Genomic DNA, 10,146 nt, shown 5'->3' on the forward strand with positions numbered 1-10,146 from the left:
AATGCCTGTAAACATCCCCTCTTAGAAACAGCTAAATAAAACAACAGGTTCAACTCACTGGACTCTGTGGAACAATTAAGAATGGAAAAAACTCAATGAATGCTGAATTGAAAAACAAATAAAGCAAACATCTAAAAAAGATAAAAGAGAGGCAAGATGTATTTATTGTTCCAGACCTCTTCCCCATTCTCAGATCTGCCAGGTTTATTTGACTCACAGATGTATTCCTGGTCTGGATACCTCCTACTGCAGTCATTCACTGCAGTTCCACCCACACCAGCAGTTTAATTGAACACACAAATACAGTGACCAAGACTTCACAGACCCACTGCAGCACTTTAAAGATCTTGACCAATACTATAAATGAACTAGATCCTACGGATATGTACAGAACATTGCACCCAACAACAGCAGAATACACATTCTTTTCAAGTGCACATGGGTCATTCTCCAGGATAGACCACATGTTTGGTCACAAAACATGTCTCAATAAATTTTAAAAGATTGAAGTTATACAAATCATCTTCTCTGACCCCAAATGAATGAAAGTAGAGATCATTAGAATACTGGAATATCAACAAATATATGGGAGTTAAAAGAAGATACTTTCTAACAATCAAAGAGTCAAAGAGGGAAACCACAAGGGAAATTAGAAAATGTCTTGTGATGAATAAAAATGTGAACACAACATACCAAAACTTATGGGACCCACTAAAGGCACTTTTCAGAAGGAAATTTGTAGTTATGAATACCTATATTAAAAAAGAACTATCTCAAGTCAATGACCTAACATCATATCTAGAAGAGGAAATTCATATCTAAGAAGAGAAAATTAAACCTAAAGTAAGTGGAAAGAAGATAGTAAATTTTACAATGAATATAAATGAAATGGAAAATAGGAAAACAATCTAGAGTCAATGAAACCAAAAATTGCCTCTTTGTCACACATGGGTCACTCTCCAGGACAGATCACATGCTAGGCCACAGAACAACTCTCAAAAAATTCAGAAAGATTTAATTTATACAAATAATTTCTCTGACCACAATGGAATGAAGCTGGAAATCAGTAAGGGCCAGAGAACCAGATTAGGCACAAAGATATGGAAGTTAAGCAACATAATCTTAGATAATCAGTGTGTTAAGGAGGAAATTGCAAAAGAAATCAGTAACTACCTGGAAGTGAATGAAAATGAGAACACAACATATCAAAACCTAAGGGATGCAGCAAAAGCAGTGCTGAGAGGGAAATTTATAGCCATAAATGCCTACCTTAAAAAAGAATGAAGAGCTAAAATCAAAGACCTAATTGCATACCTGTAGGAATGAGAAAAAGAACAACAAATTAATCCCAAAGCAAGTATAAAGAAGGAAATAACAAAGATTAGAGCAGAGCTAAATGAAACTGAAAATGATAACACTAGAAAAAATGCAAACAAAAAGCTGGTTCTTTGAGGAAATCATTAAAATTGACAAACCCTTAGCAAGACTAACAAAGAAAAAAAGAGAGAATACATGAAATAAGAAATGAGGAAGGGGATATCACCACTAATTCCACAAAAATAGAGTATCATAAGAGGATATTTTAAAAAATTGTGTGCCAAAAAGATGGATAGCTTAGATGAAATGGATAAATTTCTAGAAATACATGAGCAGCCTTCATTGATGAAAGAAGAAATTGATGAACTCAGCAGACCAATCACAAATAACGAGATTGTCTTAGTCATCAAAAACCTCCCAATTAAGAAGAGCCCAGGACCAGATGTTTCACAGGTGAATTCTGTAAGTCATTCTGGAAAAAACTAACCATAATCCTGTTTAAACACTTCCAAAAAAGTAGAGGGAACATTGCCTAACTCATTCTGTGATGATAACATCACCCTAATACCAAATCCACATAAAGACGCCACAAGAAAAGAAAACAACAGACCAATCTCTCTAACGAAATTGGATGCTGAAATCATCAACAAAATATGTGCTAATTGTATTTAACAACACATCAAACAAATTATACACCATGACCAAGTGAGTTTCATCCCTGGTATGCAAGGATGGTTCAAAATAAGATTAATCAATGGTATACCACATTAACAGATCAAAAGAAAAAAAAATCACATGATCATCTTTAATGATGCAGAAAAAGCATTTGACAAAATACACACTCTGTCTTGACAAAAACACTTCAAAAGATAGGAATAGAAGGAAACTTCATCAATATGATAAAGGCTACATGTGCATAACCCACAGCTAACATCATATTCAATGGTGAAATGCTAAAGGCTTTCCCTCTAAAAACTGGGACAAGACAAGGATGCTCATTTTCACTATTCTTATTTAAAATTGTGTTAGAAATACTTGCTTTAGCACTTAGACAATAAAAAGACATAAAAGGCATCCAAATTGGAAAGGAAAAAGTAAAAATTTCACTTTTTTCAGATGACATGATCTTATACATAGAAAGCCCTGAGAAATCTACAACAAAGCTTCTAGAGCTAATAAACGAGTTCAGTAAAGTGGCAGGATATACGATCAATGTGCAAAAATCCATAGCATTTCTGTACTCCAATAATGAGCAATCTGAGGAGGAAATCAAGAAAAAAATCCATTTACAACAGCAACAAAAAGAATCATTTTTTATTCAAATTTAAAGATGTAAAGGACTTCTATGCAGAAAACTACACAACATTGTTTAAAGAAATCAAAGAACACCTAAATAAATGGAAGGATATTCCATGTTCATGGATTGGAAGACTAAACATCATTAAGATGTCTGCCCTACCCAAATTGATTTACAGATTTAACACAATCCCAATAAAAATTGCAATAGCATTTTTTGCAGAATTGGAAAAGCTAACTATGAAGTTTATTTTGAAGAACAAGAGGCTCCAAATAGCTAAAGATATTAACAAACTAAAATGAAATGGGGGGAACTCACACTACCTGACAAAACATACTGCAAAGCTACAGTGGTCAAAACTGCATGGTATTGGCACAAGGATAGACGTACTGACCAATGGAAGTGAATTGAAAATTCTGATATACATCCTCACATATACAGTCATCTGATATCAGAAATCTTGAAAATAAAAAGGCAAACAACCCATTTTTAAAATAGGCAAATGATTTGAATCGATACTTCTCCAAAGAAGAAATACATATTGCTAAAAAGTACATGAAAAGATGTATCCTTAGTTATTAGGTAAATATAAATCAAAACTACAATAAGATATCATCTTACACCTATTATACAGGAGGCTATTATGAAAACAGAGGACTACAAGCATTGGAGAGAATGTGGAGGAAAGAGAACACTTATCTACTGCTGGTGTGAATGTAGAATGGTGCAACCATTATGGGAGACAGTTTTGCAGATCCTCAAAAAACTAACTATAGATCTGCCATCTGATCCAGCCATTCCACTGCTGGGTAGATACACAGAAGCATTGACACAGGGACATGAACAGATATATGCACAGCCAAAGTTTATAGCAGTATTATTCACTATTGCCTAAAATTGTAAGCAATCCACATGTCCATCAACAGATGAATGGATAGGCAAACCATGGTATATACAATAAATGGAATATTTCTCAGCTGTAATAAGAAATGCAGTTTTAACACACAGGATAACATGGATGAATCTGGAAGACCTTATGTTGAATAAAGTAAGCCAGTCACTGAAGGACAAATATTACATGACCTCACTGATATGACTTAAGCAAATTGAGCAGACTCACAGAGCTAGATTCTGGAAGATAGCTTAACAGGAGGCAGGTCATAGAGAGTGGTGAGTCAATGCTCATATGGACAAAATCTATGATAAGGTGGAAGGGTGTGGTTGAGCAGTGGATGGGTGTGAGAGTGATGCAGTGATGAGCTTGGGTTCAGTGGTGCTGGTCTGTGAGGGGGAATCGGGTGGGGGCATTTGGTTGGACTATCCATGTAACTGGGGAATGCTTGGAGGAAGGAGCAGGGATTTGGAAGTCTGTGGTTAAAACTACATTGGTGGGAATGTTCTTTTGGCAAATAGGGCAGAGGAGGGTTACTAGTATAGGGAGTTGGGTGTGAGGGATATGCAGGATAGAGCACACCTGGGACATGCCTTTATGGAATATTTAAGTGTTCATCTTGTCATAGTGTGTTATCTCAGTGGGTGGAGACCCACACAATACACAAGAAAATATTAAACTCCTATCCTGGTGAGCCCTGCTATGTTCTCAATTAGAAAGAAAAGAATCTCTCAAGAACATAGGCACTGTGCCTAATAAAAGAAAACAGACCAATATGTCCAGCCCTCAATATTATTGCAAGTAACTATAAATCTTATTTTTCTAAAATTGAAACTTAGTAATACTTACCTGGCAGGGGAGATAACATGATCGTGAAGGGGGTTTTCTCAGGGCAAAGCTTATCCATTGTACTCCATATGTGCTGACTCCTGTCATTTTCCGAAATGCTGGAAATTCGACTGCATAATTTGTGATGGTGGTGAAATAAATAAATAAATTTTAAAAATTGAAACTTAGTGGTTGCCGTAAGTTCTGATAACAGGGGGAGAGATGGAACATAGGGCATTTTTTAGGACATTAGAATTGTTCTACATGATCTTGCAGTAACAAATACAGGCCTTTCAAAATTTCATCAAAACTTATAAAAGTGTATGGTGGAAAATGTAAACCATAATGTAAACCATTGACCATGGTTAGTAGCAATGCTTCAATATTTGTACATCAATTGTTAAAAATGTACCATACACATGTAGAATGTCATTAATAGGGAAGAGTGGAAAAGGGGGAGGGCATTAGGTATATGGGCATCTCCTATATTTTCTATGTGACTTTTCTGTAACCTAAAGCTTCTTTGAAAATAAAATGAGAGAAAAAAAAAAAGACAGTGGGGGAACATAGGCAAGAAATTGTCTCTATATATACAACATAATAGATCTTACATGAAAGACAATGTATAAAAATTTTTCATTTCAAATTTTTAATATTTTTTTGTTGTTATTTTAAAATTTGTTATTTTATTAATATTATCATTTTTTGGTTTCATTTTTAGAAAGGTTTTGGATCACAACTGTGGCAGAGGAGGATCATAGGTATGGGGTGTTGGTGATGGGACAGTGTATGTGGAGGGGTACACCTGGGGCATGCCTCTAAGGCATATGAATATGCTCCAGTGTTCCTGAGGTGTTGTTTTGGTGGGTGGAAAACTGCACAATAAACAAAAGAATATTGAATTCCCATCCTGGGGAATACTGCTACATTCTCTATTAGAGTGGCAAGAATCCCCCAAGTAAATGGGCAGTGCCTAGTGAAGGAAGACAGATCATTACACCAGGCCCTTGATATTGATGATTGTATTTATGAACCTTTCTTGTGAAATTGAAACTTAACCTAGTATTATATATTGCCTAAGAGTTATCTCCTGAAAGCCTCCTTGTTGCTCTCTCTAAGCCAAACTCAGCATATAAATATACTACCTTCCCTCTGGTGTGGGACATGACTTCTAGGATAAACCTCCCTGGCACTGAGGGATTATTAGGAAGTACCAGCCAGCAATGTATCTGGAAAAAGACCTTGACCAAAAGGGGAAAATATTAAATACAAATGAATTTTTATGGCTAAGAAATTTCAAAGTGAGTCGGAGGTCATTCCAGAGGTTACTCTTATGCATGTCTCAGCAGGATCTCATTGACTGCTACAGTAAACAGTGCCTCAAACTTTAGGGCTCCTGAAGGCTCTAGAGACAGCCAAACACTATAAGCAGGGCAGACAGGCAGTCAGTGGGCCTTACTTTGGAATTTATGCTCCCCAGTGTAACAGAGTTAGACCATTTGTAGTTTCCCTACACATGGCTCTTCTGCCTCTTTTATTTGAACCTGTAATTAGCATTATACTTGTTAAATATATGTCCCAGAGACTTAAATCTTTGATCTGTTCATGTACCAGTTGAGCCCTGAATCTCAGCAGACTTGCAACACCTACTCTCCAGTTCATTGGACTCACCCAGGACAATTAACAAGGAGATGATGATGGACAACACCCATCCCAAGGAAGAGACAATGTCTGCAACTGCAAGCAAGATAATTCCATCCCTCTACCCCATGGAATGTAAGCCCCCTCTCAATTTTAAGCAGAGTGTGCATTACCATCCTAAATCCTCAAAATAGGGGAATAAACAAGGGACTATATAGACTTGTTATAATTCTGTTATAGATTTACTATTATTCTAGCAATGGACGAACTTTTATCATTGATGTAGATGCAGTGGCCACTAGGGGTTCTGAGGGGAGTGAGAGGGAAGAATAGGTGTAACATGGGAACATTTTCAGGACATTGAAATTGTCCTACATGACATTGCAATGGCAGATACAGGCATTATACATTTTGTCAGAACATATAAAATTGTGTGGGGCAAAATGTAAACCCTAAACTACAAGGTTTAGTACAAGATTGGTAGCAATACTTCAATATTTGTTCATCAATTGAAACAAATGTACCGTGCTAGTGGAAGATATTGTTAATGTGGGAAAGTATGGAAGGGGGAGGAAGTGGTGCATATGTGAATCCCCTATATTTTTTATGTAACATTTATGTAATCTAAAGCTTCTTTTAAAAAATTTAAAAATGTTGCTTCCCCGAAAAGATCAATAAAATTGACAAACCTTAACAAGACTAGCAAGGAAAAAAGAGAAAGGATGCAAATACTAAAATGCAGAATGAAAGGAGAGACATTAAAATTGACCTTACAGAAATGAAATGGATTATAAGAATACTCTGAAAACTGTATGCCAACATATTCAATAATTGAGAGGAAATGGGCAAATTCCTAGAAACACACATCTTACCTAAACTGACTCATGTAAATATAGAATATTGCAACATACCTATAACAATTAAAGAGATTGAATAAGTAATCAAAAGCATCCCAACAAAGTAAAACCCAGGACCACATAGCTTCATTGATAAATTTTACCAAATATTCAAAGAAGAATAAGCATCAGTCCTCAAGCTTTTCCAAAAAATTGAAGAGAATGGAACTATTCCTAACTCATTTTATGAAGCAAATGTTACCCTAATATCAAAGCCAGATAATGACATCACAAGAAAAGGAAACTATAGACCAATTTCCTTTATGAACATAGATGCAAAAATCCTCAATAAAATACTAGCAAATCCAATCCAATAGTATATTAAAATAATTATACAATCATGACCAAGTGGGATGTAGGAATGCAAGGATGTTTTAGCATAAGAAAATCAACCAATGTAATAATCCCATTAATAGAATGGAGTAATATATTGACATGGTCATCTCAATTGATACAGACAAGGCTTTTGACAAAATCCAACATCCTTTCATGATTAAAACACTTAGAAAAATAGGAATAGAAGGAACTTCCTCAACTTGATTAAGGACATATCTCTCAGCTACCTGTATACTCAGTGTTGAAAGACTGAATGCCTTCCACTTGAGAACAGGAACAGTACAAGAATGCCTGCTTGCTTTCACCACTGTACTTGTAGTCCTTGCCAGAATAACTAGGCAAGAAAAAGAGGTAAAAAGACCGAAGTCAGAACCAAGGAAGTAAAACCATCTCTATTTGAAGATGACAGGATCCTATATATAGGAGATTCCAAAGAATCCACAATTAGTCTACTGGAAATGATAAATTCAGCAAAGTTTCAGGCTACAATATCAACAACTCCAAATCATTTGTTTCTATATATCACCAAAAAATATTTGAAATTGGAAATAAAAAAAGACTCCCATTCACAATAGCTCATAAAAGGATACATCACTTAGGAATACATTTAACTGAGGAAATGAAGGACTTGTACACTGTAAACTACAAAGTATTTCTATAAGAAATGAAAGTTCTAAATAATTGCTAAGACATCCTGTGTTTATGGATAGGCAGACATAATCTTATTAAGATGTCAGTATTACCCAAAACTATCCACAGATTCAACACAGTACCTAACAAAATCCCTGCAGCCTTTTATTTTTATTTATTTTACAGTAATTGAAAAGCCAGTCTGTAAAATCATATGTAATCTCATGATTACATGATTTAGCTAAATCTATATTGCAAAGAGGAAACAAAGTTGGAAATCTCCACACTTCCCAATTTAAAAACTTACAACTGAGCTACAGTAATCAAAACAGCATGGTACTGGCATTAAGATATTTCTTAGGATTAGAAGTGAGAGTTCAGAAATAAACCTTTTGGCAAGAGTGACAACAAAATTAATTGGGAAAAAAAATGGTCTCTTCAACAAATGGTATTGGAAAAGTGGATATCCATATGCAAATGAGAGAATTCAGACCCTTCCTCACACCATATAAAAAAAATTAACTCTAATTGAATTGTGTACCTGAACAAAAGAGCTAATATCCTAGAAGTCCTAGAAGAAAACAGGGTGGGTGGGCATTCATAATCATAGATATGGTATTCATTTCTTAGATAAGACACCAAAAGCAGGAGCAACAAAAGGAAAAATAGATAAAATGGTCTCCATTAAAATGAAAAGTTTTGCATATCAAAAGACACTTTTAAAGTGAAAAGATAACTTACAGAATGGGAGAAAATCATTGTGATCCATATAGTTGTTAAGTGTTTGGTATAGAGAATATGTAAAGAATTCCTACAACTCAATCACAAAAAGACAGCCCAATTAAATTTGGGTAAAGGACTTAAATAGACATTTTTCTAAAGAAGATATGTAAATGTTATATAAATGCCTTGACATCACTGGTCATCAGGGTAATGCAAATCAACATCACAATGATATACCACTGCACATCTACTGGGATGGCTGTTATAAAAACAGGTATAGTAAATGGTGAGGATTCAGAGACAGAAAAACACTTATACTTTGCTGGTGGCAATGTAGAATGGTGCAGCCAGTGTGGAAATCAATTTGGTTGTTTTTTGAAAATCAAAAATAGAATTCTATATGACTTAGAAATTCCACTTCTAGGTATATTCTGAGAAGAATGGAAAGCAGGGACTTAAACAGATATTTGTACACTAATGTTTTAGTGTACATTGTTATTTACAAAAGCCAAAAGGAGGAAAGCAACCCAAATGTCCATCAATGGATGAGTGATTAACAAAATGTAGTATATAAATACACTGGCATATTCAGCTGTAAAAGGGAATGATGTTTTACTGTGTTCTGCAACATGGGTGGACTTCGAAGGCATAATGTTTAGTTAGATAAGCCAGACACAAAAAGACAAATATTGTATGATCTTGTTTATATGAAATATCCAAAAGAAGCAAACTTAACAGAGACAGATGGTAGTTTATAGATTACCAGGTGTGGAGGGCAGAGCTGGGGGGAGGTGGTGTGAGAAGAGGGAGTTAAAGCTTAATAGGTAAGTAGTTTCTGCATGACATGATGAAAAAGGAGGGGTAATGGTTGTTGGTGATGGTAGCACAGTATAGTGAATATAGTTAATACTACTGAATTGTATATTTAATGTGGGTTAAATGGGAAATTTTGTGCTTTATATCATTTACTGCAGTAAAAATTTAAGAAAATGCATCAATTGTTGACAGTTTCAAGGAGGAATTGAGATTTTCAACATGATAGTGGGCTACTTCAAAACATTAATTTTGTTAATAGATCAGACATTTATTTAAGAGTATAGAAATTAAACACGAGTAAGATATATACAATGAACATGTACAGAACTTGAATCCAAAATTAGAGAACATACATTCTTTTCAAGCATGCATGTTAACATTTATGAATATTTACCATGTACTACATTAATGTCAGTCATTATAGTACTGATTGTGCTCTGGCATCGTACAATTCAATTAGAAATTAATCACAATATGATAAAACATATATTTGAAATTTAAAGACATGTAATTTTTTATTTTTAACGTATTTATTTTTCAATACATTAAAAAATATTTTTAAAGATACTTAGATTACACAAAATGTTACACAAAAAAATATGAGATTCCCATATGCCCCAATCCCAACACCTCCCAGCCCTCCCCACATTAGTAACTTACTTCATTAGTATGGTATATTCATTACAATTGATGAACACATTTGGAGCATTGCCACTAAGCATGGATTATTGTTTACACTGTACACTCTCTCCCACTCAATTCTGTATCTG

General features: G+C 34.8%; 1 pseudogene; it reads left to right on the forward strand.

The window, feature by feature from the left end:
- Positions 1 to 4,347: 4,347 nt before the first annotated feature.
- Positions 4,348 to 4,533, forward strand: LOC111761340 (U1 spliceosomal RNA; annotated as a pseudogene).
- Positions 4,534 to 10,146: the final 5,613 nt, after the last annotated feature.

The sequence above is a fragment of the Dasypus novemcinctus genome, chromosome 6 (assembly GCF_030445035.2).
Source record: "Dasypus novemcinctus isolate mDasNov1 chromosome 6, mDasNov1.1.hap2, whole genome shotgun sequence".
Taxonomy (NCBI): Eukaryota; Metazoa; Chordata; class Mammalia; order Cingulata; family Dasypodidae; genus Dasypus; species Dasypus novemcinctus.